This window comes from Stegodyphus dumicola, chromosome X2 (genome assembly GCF_044657685.1).
Source record: "Stegodyphus dumicola isolate Sdum_Otavi_A_Nest chromosome X2, ASM4465768v1".
NCBI classification, from domain to species: domain Eukaryota; kingdom Metazoa; phylum Arthropoda; class Arachnida; order Araneae; family Eresidae; genus Stegodyphus; species Stegodyphus dumicola.
Genome location: NC_140781.1, coordinates 107779340 through 107796366, shown reverse-complemented (window position 1 = coordinate 107796366; position 17027 = coordinate 107779340). Strand labels below are relative to the sequence as shown.

The 17027-nt window shown below is 33.4% G+C and overlaps 1 protein-coding gene across 1 annotated transcript in view; it reads left to right on the top strand.

Annotated features, from left to right (window-relative positions):
- The window catches only part of mAChR-A (muscarinic Acetylcholine Receptor, A-type), a 443302-nt gene that overhangs the window by 311507 nt on the left and 114768 nt on the right, over positions 1-17027 (top strand). Inside the window, exon 5 of the mRNA XM_085809061.1 lies at positions 11482-11636. The gene's annotated coding sequence lies outside the window, so the exon portion shown is untranslated. The remainder of the gene's footprint in view (positions 1-11481; positions 11637-17027) is intronic.

Genomic DNA, 17027 nt, shown 5'->3' with positions numbered 1-17027 from the left:
GTTAGAAGACACCGAAAATATCAATAACGTAGTAGAAGATGCGGAGAACTTTTGAAGAATCACAAAATCACTTTATTATATAAATATCTCTTTATCACTTGTTGATTGCCCTATGGCATGGCACATCACAATGGGGCCAATTCGAAACCCATAATTTTGATAATGAAGCATTACATTTTTTTAAAAGCAGTCAAGCAAGAGACGCTCTACTAGCAAGCGTTGGCAAAGAGAGAGGAAGGTAGTTGCATTACATCGGTGTTTATAGTAACGTTTTTCGTTAATCTGACTGGCTAAAACTTATAGACAATGGAGAAGTTTAAGATGACATAATGCGGAATTAGGGTCCAGATATGACGCAGTTTTGAGAAAATTATTACTATAGAAGGAAGTATCCAAATTAAAAATGAGCAATTAAGAAGCTTTTTAAATTATAATTTTGATTTACATAGTTTTTATCTTACATACCCTCCGCCTCCTTCAAAGACAGGCTTGACGTCAGAAAAGCGTTTTTAAAAGAAAGCAACAGCAAAACAAGGGAAATACAGTGTAAAAAATCATAAACTTTTGATCTAAATATTTTTTTAAATAACAAAATCTTGTACATATTATTTTTAACAATAAATGCAAATTGAAAATTTGAAATTCTGCAAGTTCATTTCTAATACTAGACGAATATTCTAATTTGGCAAATACTGTAACGAATGCCCGATTTTTTTAAGAAATAACTGGAAGAGTTCACAGTTATTAAAATCTCTGCTTGAATATCATAATCATGATCATAATATTTTGCAGTCCTTAGCTTAAAAGGTCTTTCGTAAAAAATGTTGTAGCACATATAACACCAAAAGTTTCTTTTACATAATCATAAATCTTCTATTAAAATTAATTATTTAACACCTATAAAATAATCCACATTCCTTAGTTGTAAAGCAATCTACAATGCAGCTTAGAACTTAATTAACATAGAAAAATAACAAAATTCAATGTAATAATAAAACAAACTTTGATAAAATTGGGCAAGTCCTCTACGATGCAAATTAGCATTGCAGCATACTGATGGTTGTGGGATGCTTAATTATAATAGAATCTAAAAATCTCCGTTCCTTAAAAAAGGTAATTGGCCTTTAGTATTGTGTAGTTATCAAAGTTTGCATTTATAACTTATGACCAAAAATTCCTCAAATTAGTTAATTGAAATAAAAAAAAATACAAAAATTAAAGATATATAAAATTTTACACTGCCTTAAAATAACAATACGAACCATATAATTTTGTGAATGTGAAATAAGAAAATGAAAAACTTCATAATTGTACTTGTTTAGGGAAGGCTTTTAAAAAATTTCAGATATAAAAATTTTAAATATATCTATTAATTACGTTACAAAATCACAAGAAATTTCAAAACATAATGTAATTAATTTTTCATTTGAAACATAATTTGAAATAATATTGCAAAAATTATGCTGTATATTATTATCGATATTTCTAATTTACTGATTTTGTACAAACTGGAAGACCTCAGAGCTTTCTCTTAATACAAACATTTCCATCTGTTAGGTGTGGTGTGGTGTATTTAATTATAGCAAAGCACACGAGGGCTATCTGCCTAAGGGGAAGGATGCCTTCGTGGAGGACTTTCTAAGGGAAACTGGCTCGTATACACGTTACACACCATCTGTTAGAAGAATCCACGTGAATGAATTTGTATATGAATTTTCACCAGTGGTTAAAGGAAGACTCGCAGCAGTTATTTATAAAAGCCTCCGTTCCTTGTTTAAAGGCAACTGTCTTTTTTGAACTGCACTATAACATATAAAAAAATTAATCACACTCTATTATATTAAAATAGTAATAATAATAATAATAATAATAATATACGAAAAAAGTGAAAACTTCAGAGTTTATCTGAATATATAATCATCCGTAATTTTAAAATTGGTTAGCATAATCCCATTACTCATATTTTTATATGTTATTATATAGAATCTATGGATATTCTTTGGTAACACACAAATTTACGTCGAAGACGAAGAAGTGAATTCTCGCTATTGTTATTTTAAAAATAAATACTGCAGAAGAAAGGTTTTAAGTAACTTTAAATTAAAATGAACATATGCACTCACCTGGTGCTCATAAATTACTACCACTTGTGGCTGACTTAAAATAACAAAAGAAAATACAGAAAATCAGAATGTAAAGCTCATTAAATTTTGAGATAACTATCGACTGGCTACTTAGCATAGACTAACGCTAAATCAGCTAGCGTTAGTTTTATCAGGTTCATTGTTCCTTCTAACCTTCTTCGGGAACATACAAGGACCTGACTCGGAACAGAGAGCTTACTAAAGCTATGTTCACTAATTGTGGTAAGTAGACAGGATACAGACGAAGGGTATACAAAACCCTTTATTTTTCTCTATATACAATAACTTCCGTACTTCGGAATACACTGACCCGCCACTTGGGGTCTAACGTAAAAGTATAAAAATAAAACTAAACTCTAATTTAACTTTAGAATAATACACGTGGAAGATTGGCCTTATAATAACAGGAAGCGTATGTAGCACAGAGACTGTGAACACTACAATACGTTTGAATTTATCAAGAGGATTAAAACCTCTGGCCTGGAAGGCAAACAGCAACTGCGTAACTTCTAAGATAAGCGGCCTGCTTTAACTCACTGCTTCCTCTCTCTCGCTTGGCAAAAGGCCACAACTTAAATATTTGGCGTTCGCCAAACAAACTTTGCATAAAAACCTTCACGCTTATAATTCTGGCCGGAAGTAGAAAATAAGAAGTGATAGTAAAGATTTAAAATAAAATAAACGTTAGTAAAACTTAAGATCCTTACATACTTCCCGCCAGAGTTAATTAGTTTGAAACTGAGGTCTAAAACGACCTTGCTGAAAACTTTTAGCTCTAGAATCTAACGCGAGGCCAATCTTTTACAAACATTTTTCGCTAGAAACTAGAAATTTAAAAGAAAGAAATTTGTTTTTACAATAGCAGCTCCCAGGACACAATTTTTTATCTGTACTGCATCTAAACAGGAGCTTTTATTCAAATCTGGTTCCTTCCAGAGATCTGGAAGGAAAACTAGTTTAATGAAATGTTACACAATGAAATGGCAAGTAACATATACAATTATACTGCTCTTAACATTCTTATTTCATTCATGACTATTTTAATTATCTCTCCCCGTGCTCTCTGACATGTGTTGTAAAAGAACACCAAACACGAATGTGTTTCTGTCTACGTGTGCCACAGTTCCTCCTACAATCAAAACACTAACGTGTTAAAATTCAACATAACGAGACCTCTTAACACACCCTAATTTCAACTCTAAACCCTGAGGTACTATTCTAAAAGTGGCTAACTCTAAAGTGTAGCGTCAGAGAGCCTAACTACATCATTCAACCTTTAACACATATTCGCCATGATTTAGTCTTTACAGTCACACGAATAACAAATTTTTAACATTACTTTCACTTTTACCATATCACGGTATTTCTTAACATTTAAAATAACAGTTCACATTGTATATAAGAACATATCAACATGCCGTTAATTTTACACATTTGAAAACATACATTAGTAGTACCTTGTTAACTTCTATTCTTTTCAAAGCAAGTGCCAATTCTTTCTACATTGAAATAATACATTTCAAAAAGTCTTTCAGACTAAAACTTCTCTCTTGCTAGAATGTTTTAAATAAAATTTATACAATAACTTTTTACAGTATTTAAGTCTTTACACAACGCTATTATACATCAAATTTAGTTTTACGCGCGAGTAATTGAAAAACATAATAAGAAAATCGGTCACAACTCATTCCTCGCCCTTTTGGCGATAAAGGTACACCTCGCATGAGGTAAAACTTCTTGAAATCTGCCACTTGCAGTAAGAATGAAAGATTAACTTAAGTTTGCAAAGTAACATAAAATTTTACTTATCTTTGTAATATTCGGACATCCTTTTCTGGGCCCAGTCTTTAAAGGTACTGCAGATAGTAGTTTGATTTATCCTCCTTCTTGTACGGGCTCGCCCTTCAGTGCTTTCCTCTGGAAGCTTCCTTTTTTCACCAGTTCGGCCACCCTTGAATATCTTCTTTTTCTCCTCTGCTTGTGGGCTTGGCCGTTTGATGGCAGCTGGTCTTGGCGGAACCGGGAAAATTCTGTCGTGTTCCTGCTTGGACCTCGTTGCTGGCCGTTCAAATTTTCCTTGTAACTTTTCCTCCGCCGCTGATGGCCCTTCCGTAGTTCGGCGACTTTTGCTGCTGAGAGTTCTGTCGGACGAGTAGATCTTCCGTTTTAAAGCCGGGTTATAGTTGCCGTCATTTCTCCTGGTTCTCTTCACATACGTCGTCCTTCTCCCTTCTTCATTCTGGGGGTGTTCGTGAACTCTCTTTTCTGGACGGTGGAACGGCTTCTTTTTCTTGTTACCTTCAATTTTTCCGCGGGGCAATTTTCTTTTCACTTGCTTCTGTCTCTCATTGGCTTGCCCTTGTACTTGTCGTTTTTCCACCTCTGGAGCTTGTACCTGCGGTGTCTGCCGTGCCGGATCCTGCAAAAGATCTGAAAAGATTTGCATTTTATTACGATCGAAGTAGGGCTTGATTTGATCAATGTTTTCGGAACAGGTTTCACCATTTCTGGCTTTTAACACTACAACAGCGTGAGTTATTTTTTCTATAACATATGGTCCTTCAAATCGTGGGAAAAATTTGGCAGTTTTATCTTCTGGTGCTGAAGAAAGTGAATGCTTAATTTTTAAAACTTCATCCCCTACTTTATAAGTTACTCCCCGTCGTTTCAAATCATAATATAGCTTCTGTTTTCTTTGTGCTACTTCCGTATTCTTTTTTTGCTTCTTTTATTAGTTTTTCTATATCACCCATTTTAAATTCTGGGGCTCTTTGTTGCACATAAAATAATTTATCTAACGGTGTTATAATCTTTCTGCCTAGAAATAACTCAGCAGGAGTTTTGCCCATTGTATCATGTTTTGCGGTCCTAAGAGCGAAAGCAAATTCATTGACATAGTTATCCCAGCTTTTATGACAATTTTTAACATAACTACGGATAATTTTCACTATATTTCTATTGACCCGTTCCGCTATATTTGATTGCGGTCGATACGGGACCATTTTTAAATGATGTATGCCCAGTTTTTGGCACATGTCTTCAAATATATTACTTACAAATTGAGGACCATTATCCGATATAACTTTTAGGGGCGCCGCGTATTTTAAAATATATTTATTTAAAATAGAATCAGTAACTAATTTCGCGGAGGCTCGTTTTAAGGGAACGATTTCGGTCCATTTACGAAAATGATCAACCATAACAAGGAGATAGCGACTTTTATTTAACTGACTTTTTTAGAAAGGGCCCAATAAATCGATGCCAATTATTTCATTTGGAAATTCGGATTTAATACTATTTAGAAACCCGGCCGGGCGGAAATTAATATAATTAACTGCTTGACATGTTGGGCAGGACTGGACATACGCCCTTGTTAACTTTTGCAGTTCAGGAAAGTAGACTGCCTCGCGTACGCGTTGGATAGTTTTTCGAATACCAGCATGAGAAGCTAAAGGGCTGTCATGGAGCTCCTGCAGGATATTTAATCTAAGACTAGCTGGGATAACAGGTCGAAATTCGTTGTTGGAATTCGTAGTTTTTGTATAGAATAATAGACCATCTATTAGTTCGTAATGGGCCGCCCTATTTCTTATCGCCACAATATATTGGTGGCTAAAATTTTCAGGATCCTTCAAATACTCATAAATGCTTCCAAACTCAGGATCCTTACCCAGTTCGGTTATTACAGTTTCTCGGGAATTTATTGTACACGCTGTAAGCATTGCCATCTTTACGGTATTGCCTTGTTCGTCTATTTTAATCCTTGATAGGGCATCTGCTACGATATTTTCCTTTCCAGGGGTATGCTTGATTACCAGATTATATTCTTGCAGCTTGAGTGCCCATCTTATTAACCTTGGGGATAAATTTTTTCCTGAGTACAATCTAGTTACCGCCGCATGATCAGAGTACACTGTTATCGGCGCCTTTCCAAAATAGACTCTGAACTTTTGCACTGCTAACAGAACTGCAAGTGCCTCTCTCTCGGTCGCGGAATAGTTTCTTTGTGTTTGATTTAAAGTTCGGCTAAAAAATGCCACGGGCTGCTGATTTTGCGAAAGTACCGCTCCTACCGCATAATCCGAAGCATCCGCTGAAATTTCTAAATTCTCATCCTTTTCAGGAAATTTCAACACAGGGGCTTGCGTTAATGCTTGTTTTAATTTTTCGAAAGCACTATTGGCTTCGGCCGTCCACGAGAATCTTGCCTTTTTCCTTTTTAATTTTAACAATGGCTCAGCGATAGCCGCAAAATCTTTTATAAAGGACCTATAATATGAACAAAGTCCTAGAAAAGAAGAGAGTTTCTTTGCCGTGTTTGGAGTCGGATACTTTTGTACAGCGATTATTTTTGATTCATCTGTCTCGATCCCTTTTTGAGATATTTTGTAACCTAAATATTTTAATTCAGGGGCTGCAAATTTGCACTTTTCGACATTAACTTTTAGACCGGCCTCATTTAATAAAGAAAACACCTGTCTTAAATCCTGTACATGTTGGTCGAGATTATCACTAGTAATAATATCATCTAAATAGATAAATGTGGACTTTCCAAGAACAGGTCTTAACACAATGTCCATGCATCGCTGAAATGTTGCTGGAGCCCCTGAAAGGCCAAACGGCATACGCAAAAATGCATAAGTGCCAGACTTGGTTATAAAAGCAGTCTTAGGCACGTCCTCAGGCCTCACCCCTATTTGAAAATAACCAGTCGTTAAGTCTAAAGTCGTCATAAATTTGGTTGATTTTATGTTGCTTAAAATTTCTTCTATGATCGGTAACGGATATACCGGATATTTCGTTATGGAATTTAATTTACGGTAATCAATAGCGAATCTCCATCTTTTTGGATGTGTCAAAGGATAGTCATTATTTTTCTTACATAAAACCACCGGGCTAGCATAACTACTTGAGATGGGCCTTATGATCTTTTTACGTAGCATATCGGTAATATGCCATTCTATAATTTTTTCCTTATTCTTATCATACCGGTATGGTTTTTGGCGAACTGGAATTGCATCTCCGGTGTCAATACTATGGTTAGTAGCCTGAGTAAATCCTGGAATATCACTAAATAAGGAAGCAAATTCACTTACCACTTGTCGGATTCTATCTTGCTCGTCATTAGGCAGGTGGTCAAGATTTAACCTTGGCGGTTCAGCCTTTTCTACACACACTGGTTTCATTGTCAGCTTAAGGGACGCTTCATTAAAATCCAGTGTAGCTTGTGCGTCTGAAAGAAAATCTATTCCTAAGATTAAATGTGCTTGCAGATTCTTTACTATAAAAAACATCACCTTTACTTGTTCGTCCTTGATACGGATAGACAAAGGTACTTTACGTACGCACTTACATTTTTCTCCTTGCGCCGCTAATACTGTCGTATTATCCGCATTATATATGCGGTATTTGCGAAAATACTTCCTAAAAAACTCTTCTGCCACACAAGAAGACTGCGCGCCGGTATCCAGGAGTGCGGTGGCTGGGATATTATTCACCAAGACTTCAATCTTCGGAAGAGTCAAATTTTTCACCATTACTGTATTTAACTTGTAGGAAGAGGGGTTTTCGTGGCCTTCGGATTTCCGCACCCTCTCGTCAGCAGAAATCCGTTTTAGTTTAAATTATTTTTCCTTTCCTTGCTTTCCTTCTTTTTCCACTGGCCTTGAGACTTTTTTCCTGGGTTGCTATTGAACTGTCGACGTTCGCCGGCTGTTTTTGAATGCTCGGGTTTCCTTGCCCACTGATTCGCTTTGCCTCCGTAGCCGTGTGTTTGAGTTTGCTGTAGTCTTGGCGTACCAAATTGGTTTCGCTGTTGATATTGGCGTCTTCTTTCGACGTCCGCCGTTCTTCTACTTTCAAACTGGTTTGCTAGCTCAAATAACTTTTCCAGTGTAGTCGGATTTCTTAATTCAATAAAGTCTTGCACTTGGGGCAGCAACCTCGGCAAAATCACTTGAATTATTTCAGGATCCGGACGGTTTCCATACAAGAGCTTGAAAACGTGAATTTTTCTTAAAATAAAGCTCGAGAGGTTTTCGATTCTTTGTTGATATATACTGAAAAGTTCCGTTTCTAATTTCGCACGATCCCTTACAACAGGGAAGGCTTTTAGTAGGGCAGTCTTGAAATTTTCGTAAGTTTAGGTGGGACTTCCGGCTTGACCCAAGAGACTTCTGCCTATACATTTGAACCAGTTAAGCGCTTGGCCCCTCAAAGCGCTGGTAGCTAAGGTAACTTTTTGAAACTCGTGCACGGGGTAGAGCATGAAGTGGGCATCCAATTTTTCCAAAAAACTGGTTACCGGTGAGTTTCCATTAAACGTTGCTTCTGGTTTCATCGAAGCGCGCATGGTCTGGACGATGTAACCGAATCCTTCCAGGGCGGCAGCTGGCATTTCTGGATTCTGAGCCTTTTCTGCAGGCAGCACAGGTTCTTCTTGAAACTCGGCCATGGTTATTCTTCTTCGTTGGGCGCCACTATCAGGGTCAATGTTCCTTCTAACCTTCTTCGGGAACATACAAGGACCTGACTCGGAACAGAGAGCTTACTAAAGCTATGTTCACTAATTGTGGTAAGTAGACAGGATACAGACGAAGGGTATACAAAACCCTTTATTTTTCTCTATATACAATATCTTCCGTACTTCGGAATACACTGACCCGCCACTTGGGGTCTAACGTAAAAGTATAAAAATAAAACTAAACTCTAATTTAACTTTAGAATAATACACGTGGAAGATTGGCCTTATAATAACAGGAAGCGTATGTAGCACAGAGACTGTGAACACTACAATACGTTTGAATTTATCAAGAGGATTAAAACCTCTGGCCTGGAAGGCAAACAGCAACTGCGTAACTTCTAAGATAAGCGGCCTGCTTTGACTCACTGCTTCCTCTCTCTCGCTTGGCAAAAGGCCACAACTTAAATATTTGGCGTTCGCCAGACAAACTTTGCATAAAAACCTTCACGCTTATAATTCTGGCCGGAAGTAGAAAATAAGAAATGATAGTAAAGATTTAAAATAAAATAAACGTTAGTAAAACTTAAGATCCTTACAGTTTATGCTGATTTCGTTACAGCAAAGCCGAGAAATATCAGTACGAACTGAAAGTGTGTGGAACACCGACTAGAGAGCTTGTTTTAAAGTCGCAGCATTTTTGAACTCTTGACATGCAGCTTAAGTACTGCTTCTGAAACTCGTTGAAATTTGAATACTACGTCATTACAAAATTTACATTCGGGCAGGAAACTGAAATCAGAAGGAAAAGGAAAGAAAAATAAAAATAATTGGTTAGAATAAAATAAATCCTTACAATTACACTATTCTATATCAAAAAATTTAATGTCTTCTATAGTAATACTCAAAATCACTGTTTATCATGTTCTATACTAATTTTTCAAAATTATTTTATTCAATTAAAATTTCTTATCAACAATTCAAAATCTTCAACTTAAATTCAAAAATATAATTAATTATCTTAATATCCTTCTCTTAAAATAGTTAAACTACCTCGCTGCTTAAATTTTCTCACATAATTACGAATAGTTAAATCTTTTGATACCGCAAAATTTTAATTCTGTATTTTCATCAAACAAGGCTACAATTTAAGATACAATAACATGTCGAGCAAGTATTGATTTAGAAATCAATGAATAGTTAAATCTTTTGATACCGCAAAATTTTAATTCTGTATTTTCATCAAACAAGGCTATAAATTAAGATACAATAACATGTCGAACAAGTATTGATTTAGAAATCAAACAACAAAAATCAGCGTTATATTTTCAAATTTTCACAATGAAAATTTGAAAATATAACGCTGATTGTTGTTGTTTGATTTCGAAATTAATGCTACAATTTTTTTAAATAATTCAATATAGTAATAATAAGTTAAAATTTAAGAATCGGACCAATTAACATCGATTATTCGTAATATCTTCACGATTAGAGAACGCAGAAGGGAACTAATCTTCTAGCGCACAGTTTAAGCATTGATTTGATTTCAGTCCCGCACTGGCGAAGAAAAAACGTTAAGTTATTCACAAAAGAGGACGAATGAAGCTACGCATTTCGGTGACCTTCAAAACATTAAAACGATTGGGAACGTTGGCACTTTGGAAACACTCGTCAAATCATTTTATAATAAAAAGAAGATGGATTAATTTTAACGGCTGGAACTAGGTTGCATTTTTAAGCACTCGCCAGCAAATCTGTGATTCTAGTTGAATTTCGTTGCACTTATTAAGTTACCGAATATGCTGGGTTAAATTTCGAAGAATGCATTTTCCCTTTAAATATTTAAAATTGTAGCACACTTGTTGTGGAATGATTCAGTGTAGATGACTAGATGATTCCTAGCTGCGCACGCAGAAAGGCCGAGCCGTAGATGTTTTGAGGATTAGAACTGGCGTCATTAGCACATGAAGGCATTAACTAATTCTCTTCGACAATCATTGCTCCAGTTTCTATGATAATACTTCGGTGAAGCACGGGTACACATCCTGATTGACTAAAATTGTACTTGAAATAAAAAATTAAAGCCACAAAATCTAAAATTCATGTTAGATAAATCATTTGTATGATCAACCTATGTCTAGAAAATTTGGAAAACAGAAGTTACCATTGCCCCACGATAATAATTTAGAGAAACATTTTAAGACAAAAATAAGCCAGATTTAAAAAAAATCAAATTTGGAATTAAAATTATTTTAATTTAATTTGAAGGGGAGAGAATTTTGACTGCATAGAATGCTAATCCATAATGAATAGAAAACTTGGCAATTCAGGCAAATTAAATTCCAGATTTATTTGTGACCACAGTTTACTTGGCACTCTAGTTGTGCCTATTTTCAGAACATTTACATTTTTGAATACTATTACGATAGGAAGAAAACACTGCGAAATTGCATCCAAGCAGCATAGAGGGTGAAGCTGAAAGTACTCAGTTATCCAACAGGGAAGCTCACCAAGAGGAAGATTTGGTTAAGGTCAGAAATTTAGTTCCCAAAATTTTGAGTTCAGGTTCTGAAACGGATACGTGATTGGCGTTACGCCAGTCATGTGACATACATCGATCTAGAAACTATGCAGTTCTAGAAAGCTATTACTACGTAGAAAGAACCCGAATTAAAAAAGCAATTAAGAGGCCTTTTTAGATTATAATTTTTGCTTTTATACTTTTTATCGCACGTATATATATATATATATTCATTATAAGAATATATATATATATATATACTATACATACATATATCAATTTTCTTCTTATAAAAGGTATTCTTTATACATAAAATGAGTATCTCAATATATGAAATTATCTTCTTTCCATTTCAGACTAGCTGTTGAAAAATTGTTTTCTGCTAAAGAGAAGAGCTGCTTGTAAATTCTTCAACGCCACTCCATCATATAATTCTTCGATTCAACGTCATCAAATCATTCTTCACCTCCTTCCCCACCCATCAAGAGAGTTTTTTACTTTAGCTAAATAGGTATGTTATTTAATCACTACGTAATTTTTTAAAAATTTATTGTATAATGACAGCTTTAAATGACAGATGTATTATCCAAATCTCATTTAGCAATTTTTTTTAATAACTCGTTAACATAAATATTGCTGGAATTCATGAACATCTGAACTGATATGTTACGATCTTACTTATCATCACATCCAAAAACAAGAATAGTTCATTATTATTACCACTGCATTCGCATTACGATCATGCATTGCATCGTTATTAGAATAACAATGCTAGAAAGAAACATAATGCCAGTAAATAATAAGTTAATCGAATCACAATAAACGATTCAATTAATCATTCTTTTCCTGCTATGAATGACATGAAACGTCTTTTAAATTCAAGTGCTTTTAAAACATTACAGCACAATTTATACAAAAGGCAAACAATGGAGTTTTATTTTTATTCGCTTTGAAAACTATAATCGAATTTAAACAGATGGATTGGCTCAATTATACGAGGGTCAGTCAAAACGTTAGTTGCACTACCTGAGAAAACAAAACAGGAGCAAAATTTTACAATAACTTTATTTATATCTTAAAGTTCTATTCAAAATGTACTTTTCAACGTAATTACCTTCATTGTTTAAGTTGATTCTTTTTCTATATGACATTAAATCGTTCGAGTTTTCATATTCTTAACAATTCATCTTTTTATCTGATTTAAAAACTCCGTAAATTCTATTTTGATAATATAGGTGAACACTGTTAAAGCATTCCTTTGATTCTGCAGATGATCTGTAATTTAAGACGAAACTTCTTTGTCCAGAACCACACTTTTTTCATGCAGAAAATCTTTATAACTAGAAATAAAAATCCAAATTGTTCTGTCTATAATTACAAAATTAATTTATAGTACTTCATTGATGAGTACGAAAATGAATGTAACATTCAAGATCTTACGAATCTTACTGATGTCACATGAATCACCCACATGAATCTTACTTGTATATGAAGAAATCATACATGTGAAAAATAATATTTAAAATTTGTACTTTTCAATAGTTTCTATAAATTTTCTGCTATACTTTAAGAATTAAATTACTGCAAAAGTTCAATGTTTTCCATACAGAACTCTGGAATTGTGTAATTTTAATTGAAAAAACTGGGATACACATATTTTGTTACCTTACAGATTAGCCATTTTGAAGATCAACTGAAAAGTAGGTTTTTGCCCCGATATTAAAATTTTGTCCAGTAATCAATCCGAATTGCTAACCGTGATTTTGAAAGCTTTAAAAGCAAATTTTTACTTAAAAATAACGAGAAGAGACTGAAAAAAAGCAAATGCTAGCTATTCTCCTTAATTTGGGAAAGAAAAATGACGTTTAGAAATGTGCCTCTTTCGCTAATGATGTTACCAACTTGAAGGTTTTAAATGGCATGACATAGAAAATATAACTGCAATTATTAGAAAGAGTAGACAATTTCGTCTTTCTGCTGTTCAAAATACTACCATTCTTATCGTAAAAAGAGAAAGATTATTTAAAAAATCTTTGAATATTACAATTTTATCTTTCTATTGTTCCAAATACTACCACTTTTATCCTAAAAAGATAAATATTACAATAGAGTTTTGTTACTAAAAACAAAATCTGAAATACTAATAATAAATTATTATTTCTGAAACATTCCAAGTATATCAAAATTATGAAACTTCCACTAGAATCAGTTGGTATGGATGCTTCCATTGAACGACTATAAAGTTTTTATGCTGTGAAATATTGAGTGCTATGAAATGTTCTTCTGTTTAACACATATCACATTTTTGTCCTGGTTAAATAAAATATATCATACACATTTCTAACAAATGAAGATGAGAAATTGTCATTTATTGCTCGACAATTTGATGATTTTTTATCATATATCATTAATTGGGCTTCATTAAAATTCTTTGCAATTATGCATGAATTTTAAGGTACCATCTAAAACAGAATCTATCTTGATGACGTTTAGAAATTTTGGAACATTGTATAAGAAGTACTTTTGTAAACTTATTGTTGCCAAACACCATTCTTTCTTACATAGACCAGAATATTTTGATTAAAATTTCTAGAGCAGATTCTACGTTACTCTCAAAACCACTTTTACTGCTAGTATATTATGCATCTTGAATCTAGTACGAGATATGGGAACTCATGTCCCGATGAACGGCTGTAGTACTTATTTTAGTCGCTAATTTCACCATTTTAAAAATTAAGGAAGGGTGGGTACTAGAGTATAATAAATCATACTTAGCAATTAAAATACATTGCTTCATATATAATTTTGCAATTTTCAATGCTGTCGAAAATATTCAGGACGTTTATATTCCTGTTAAATAAGGTACATTACTCGCACATTAATGTAGGAATTAAACCCATACATTTCCGAAAGTTGTATAAAATGCACCATAACATCCTACTTTCAGAGTCTTTAGATCATTGTACAGCCATTGATTTTATTTCGTTTGTAGGTTATGTATTCATAATTCCTTCATATTTCTAAGCTTAGTGAACAGTACAGTGATGTGCTGTAACTATGAAGTGAAATATAGTTAAAATTCACTGAACATTTAAACAGAGAATCTAAAATATACATTAACATTTCAAGCAGCTTAAAGGTAAGTATAACGCATTAATCGATGGTTCGCATGACATCCTACATTTCACAGTAGTGTTTCTCAATGCTTCCTAATACAGGGATTATTTAAATAGTTATTTATAGCTTGATTACAAAATAATAATATGTTTTGTCGAATTAATAAATGAATGAGAAATATTAAAATGAAAATTAATGAGTTAAATAATAATGATTTTTGCCATTATATTTATTCGAAAATAAACATACATATATATATATATAAAGAAAGAGAGCATTTTGTAAAAATGTGAAAACAAGGCCAGTTCTGACCTCGCGTATTTCTGTTTTTTTCACCAGTTGTTCAAAGAATACATAGAAGCTTATACTATCAAAAACAATAAAATGTTTATTCATTTAATTTAAACAATAGCAACTTTATTAATTTAGAAGTCAAACAATGAATTCAGCGTTATATTTGCAAATTTTCACAGGACTAGTTTCGATGGTTTTATCGAAACGTCAACCTCAGCTACCAAAGTGCAAAGAGCCATTTGCAAGGAGCCATGTATATATAATTAAGCTAAAAATAAAAATTAGATCATTAAAGAGTACTACATTCTAACAGGAAATACACAATAATTCTATTTTAATCGAAACAATTAATATTTATCCAAAATATTTAAAACTTAATGAAAACAATTCCAGTAATTACGAAACGCAGTTGCTAACACCATTATCAACCATATTCTGAGAATTAAAAATATTCTGATTAATATTAAAAACATTCTGAGAATTAAAAATATTTGCATTACAGTTGAAGACATTAATCAGGAAATTCAGTGCCTAAAAATTAGACATATTATTAAACAAATTCCCCCTTAATTTTACTTATTTTTATTAACTTACTTATCCAAAAGTTATGCCTTAGGTTGTTTCAACACCTTAGGTCGAAACACGTACGGTGTCACCAGTCTATTTAATGTGACACATATTTCCCTCTGACCGTAATTTCTGAACTCCTGCGGTGTTGAGGATACTAATTTTACTAACGTTTCTTTCTGGCTATTTTTAAACTTATTGTGCTTTCTCCCTTTTCAGATAATTTAAAAGTTTTAAGTTCTTGATCAACGAATTCCCATACGTGTACAGCGTTATTGAGCTAACAATTTTATAGCAGATGGCACAAGATTTCAAACACTCCCATTGCTTCTTGCTTCTGCTTTTGACAGATATTTTACAGAAATTAGAGATGTGCTTCAAATAGATGACAAGCTTCAGAGATGTGCTTGTTCATAATAAAATATTTACCCAGTACTTAGAAGACTAATTGTTACATCATGATTAAACAAGAATTTTATGAATGTTCTGTTCCATTTTTTCCATAAATATTGCATAAAGATTTTACTTTCTGATCAGTAAAACCCAAAACGAGAGTACCCACATATTTGTTTTTTAACGATCTACACCTTCCATTTTTCTTCAACTAATACAAGTGCAAAATTTGTCCACAGTACTTTCATCTATTATTCGACTACCCAATCTCTATAGTTTCTAACACACTCTAAGCGTTCTATTACTTTAGGATTACGTGGGAATGTTTACTTGGCTGCAAGTTCTCCAAATAATCCATTTTCACAGAATCTCCTTGAACAGAAGAGATAAACAGTTTTCCATTTTCTGAATGAGATTTGTTAATTCTGGAGTTGTATTTGCCTCTCTCAGTGTGTGTGTGCGATTATAGCAAAGCCTCGAGGGTTATCTGCCTAAAGGGAGGAATGCCTTCGTGGAGGACTTTTTTACGGGAAACTGGCTCGTATACACGTTACACATGGGGAAAACCACGAAAACGCACGCCCATGCAGCCAGCCCGTTCGCGAGATTCGAACCTCGGACCGAACTACCAGTGTTCAGCGACTTTACCGCTCGGCCGCCGGTGGGTGCCTTTCTGAGACTATTTAATCGAAGAAATATAACATTATCATTCTTGAACTATTTCAGATGTTCTTTTATTCTTGTTTTAAATTTCTGCTCTTTCTTGTCAGCATCTTTCAAAGGGTTATTTCTCCTCTGTTTAGCAGACTTTCCAGTGAACGTAGCATTTGAATTACTTCAAATTGTTATATTGCAAACTTATTCAATCAAAATAAATGTATGGAAAAATTAAATTGAAAATTGTTATATTGACGAATTAAGAAAAACAATTTAGTTGCTTTCAAATTTTCATAAATAAAAATCATCAAACATTGTTTCTTAAATCTCAGATGTAAGGGTGAGGAGATGCAGCAATTACGTTTTGTTACTTACCTTAAATCGGGTTACAAATATCTGGGATTCAAAAAAAAAAAAAAAAAAAAAAAAAACAAATTTAAATACAAGTAAAATTATAAAGAAAATGAAAAGTTTGTTTTCTCACTTTTATGTACTTTGGTATTGCTAATATTTGTATAAGTATGAGATTCACATTCACAGGTATATTGTACATTTAGAGGTATGTTCAGAGGTACTTCTTAGAGTACGTTTATATATAAATTAGATATTCTTATATATTTCTCGGTTTATGAGCATTTAAAAAATCAAATATAAGTTATTTCAAATTGCATGTTTAAATAAGCACATTCGATAATTACAAGTTTTTAAAAACATTATGTTTATTCATTTAAGTAGATACTAAATTGCTTCATAGTCTACAACACGGAATATGAGCATTTTTGCCGTCAAAATATCTGTAACCTGAAAATAATTAGTTTTTTAAAAAAGTACGTTTACCTCCACTTTATTATTCTCGCTTTTCTTCACACTGATA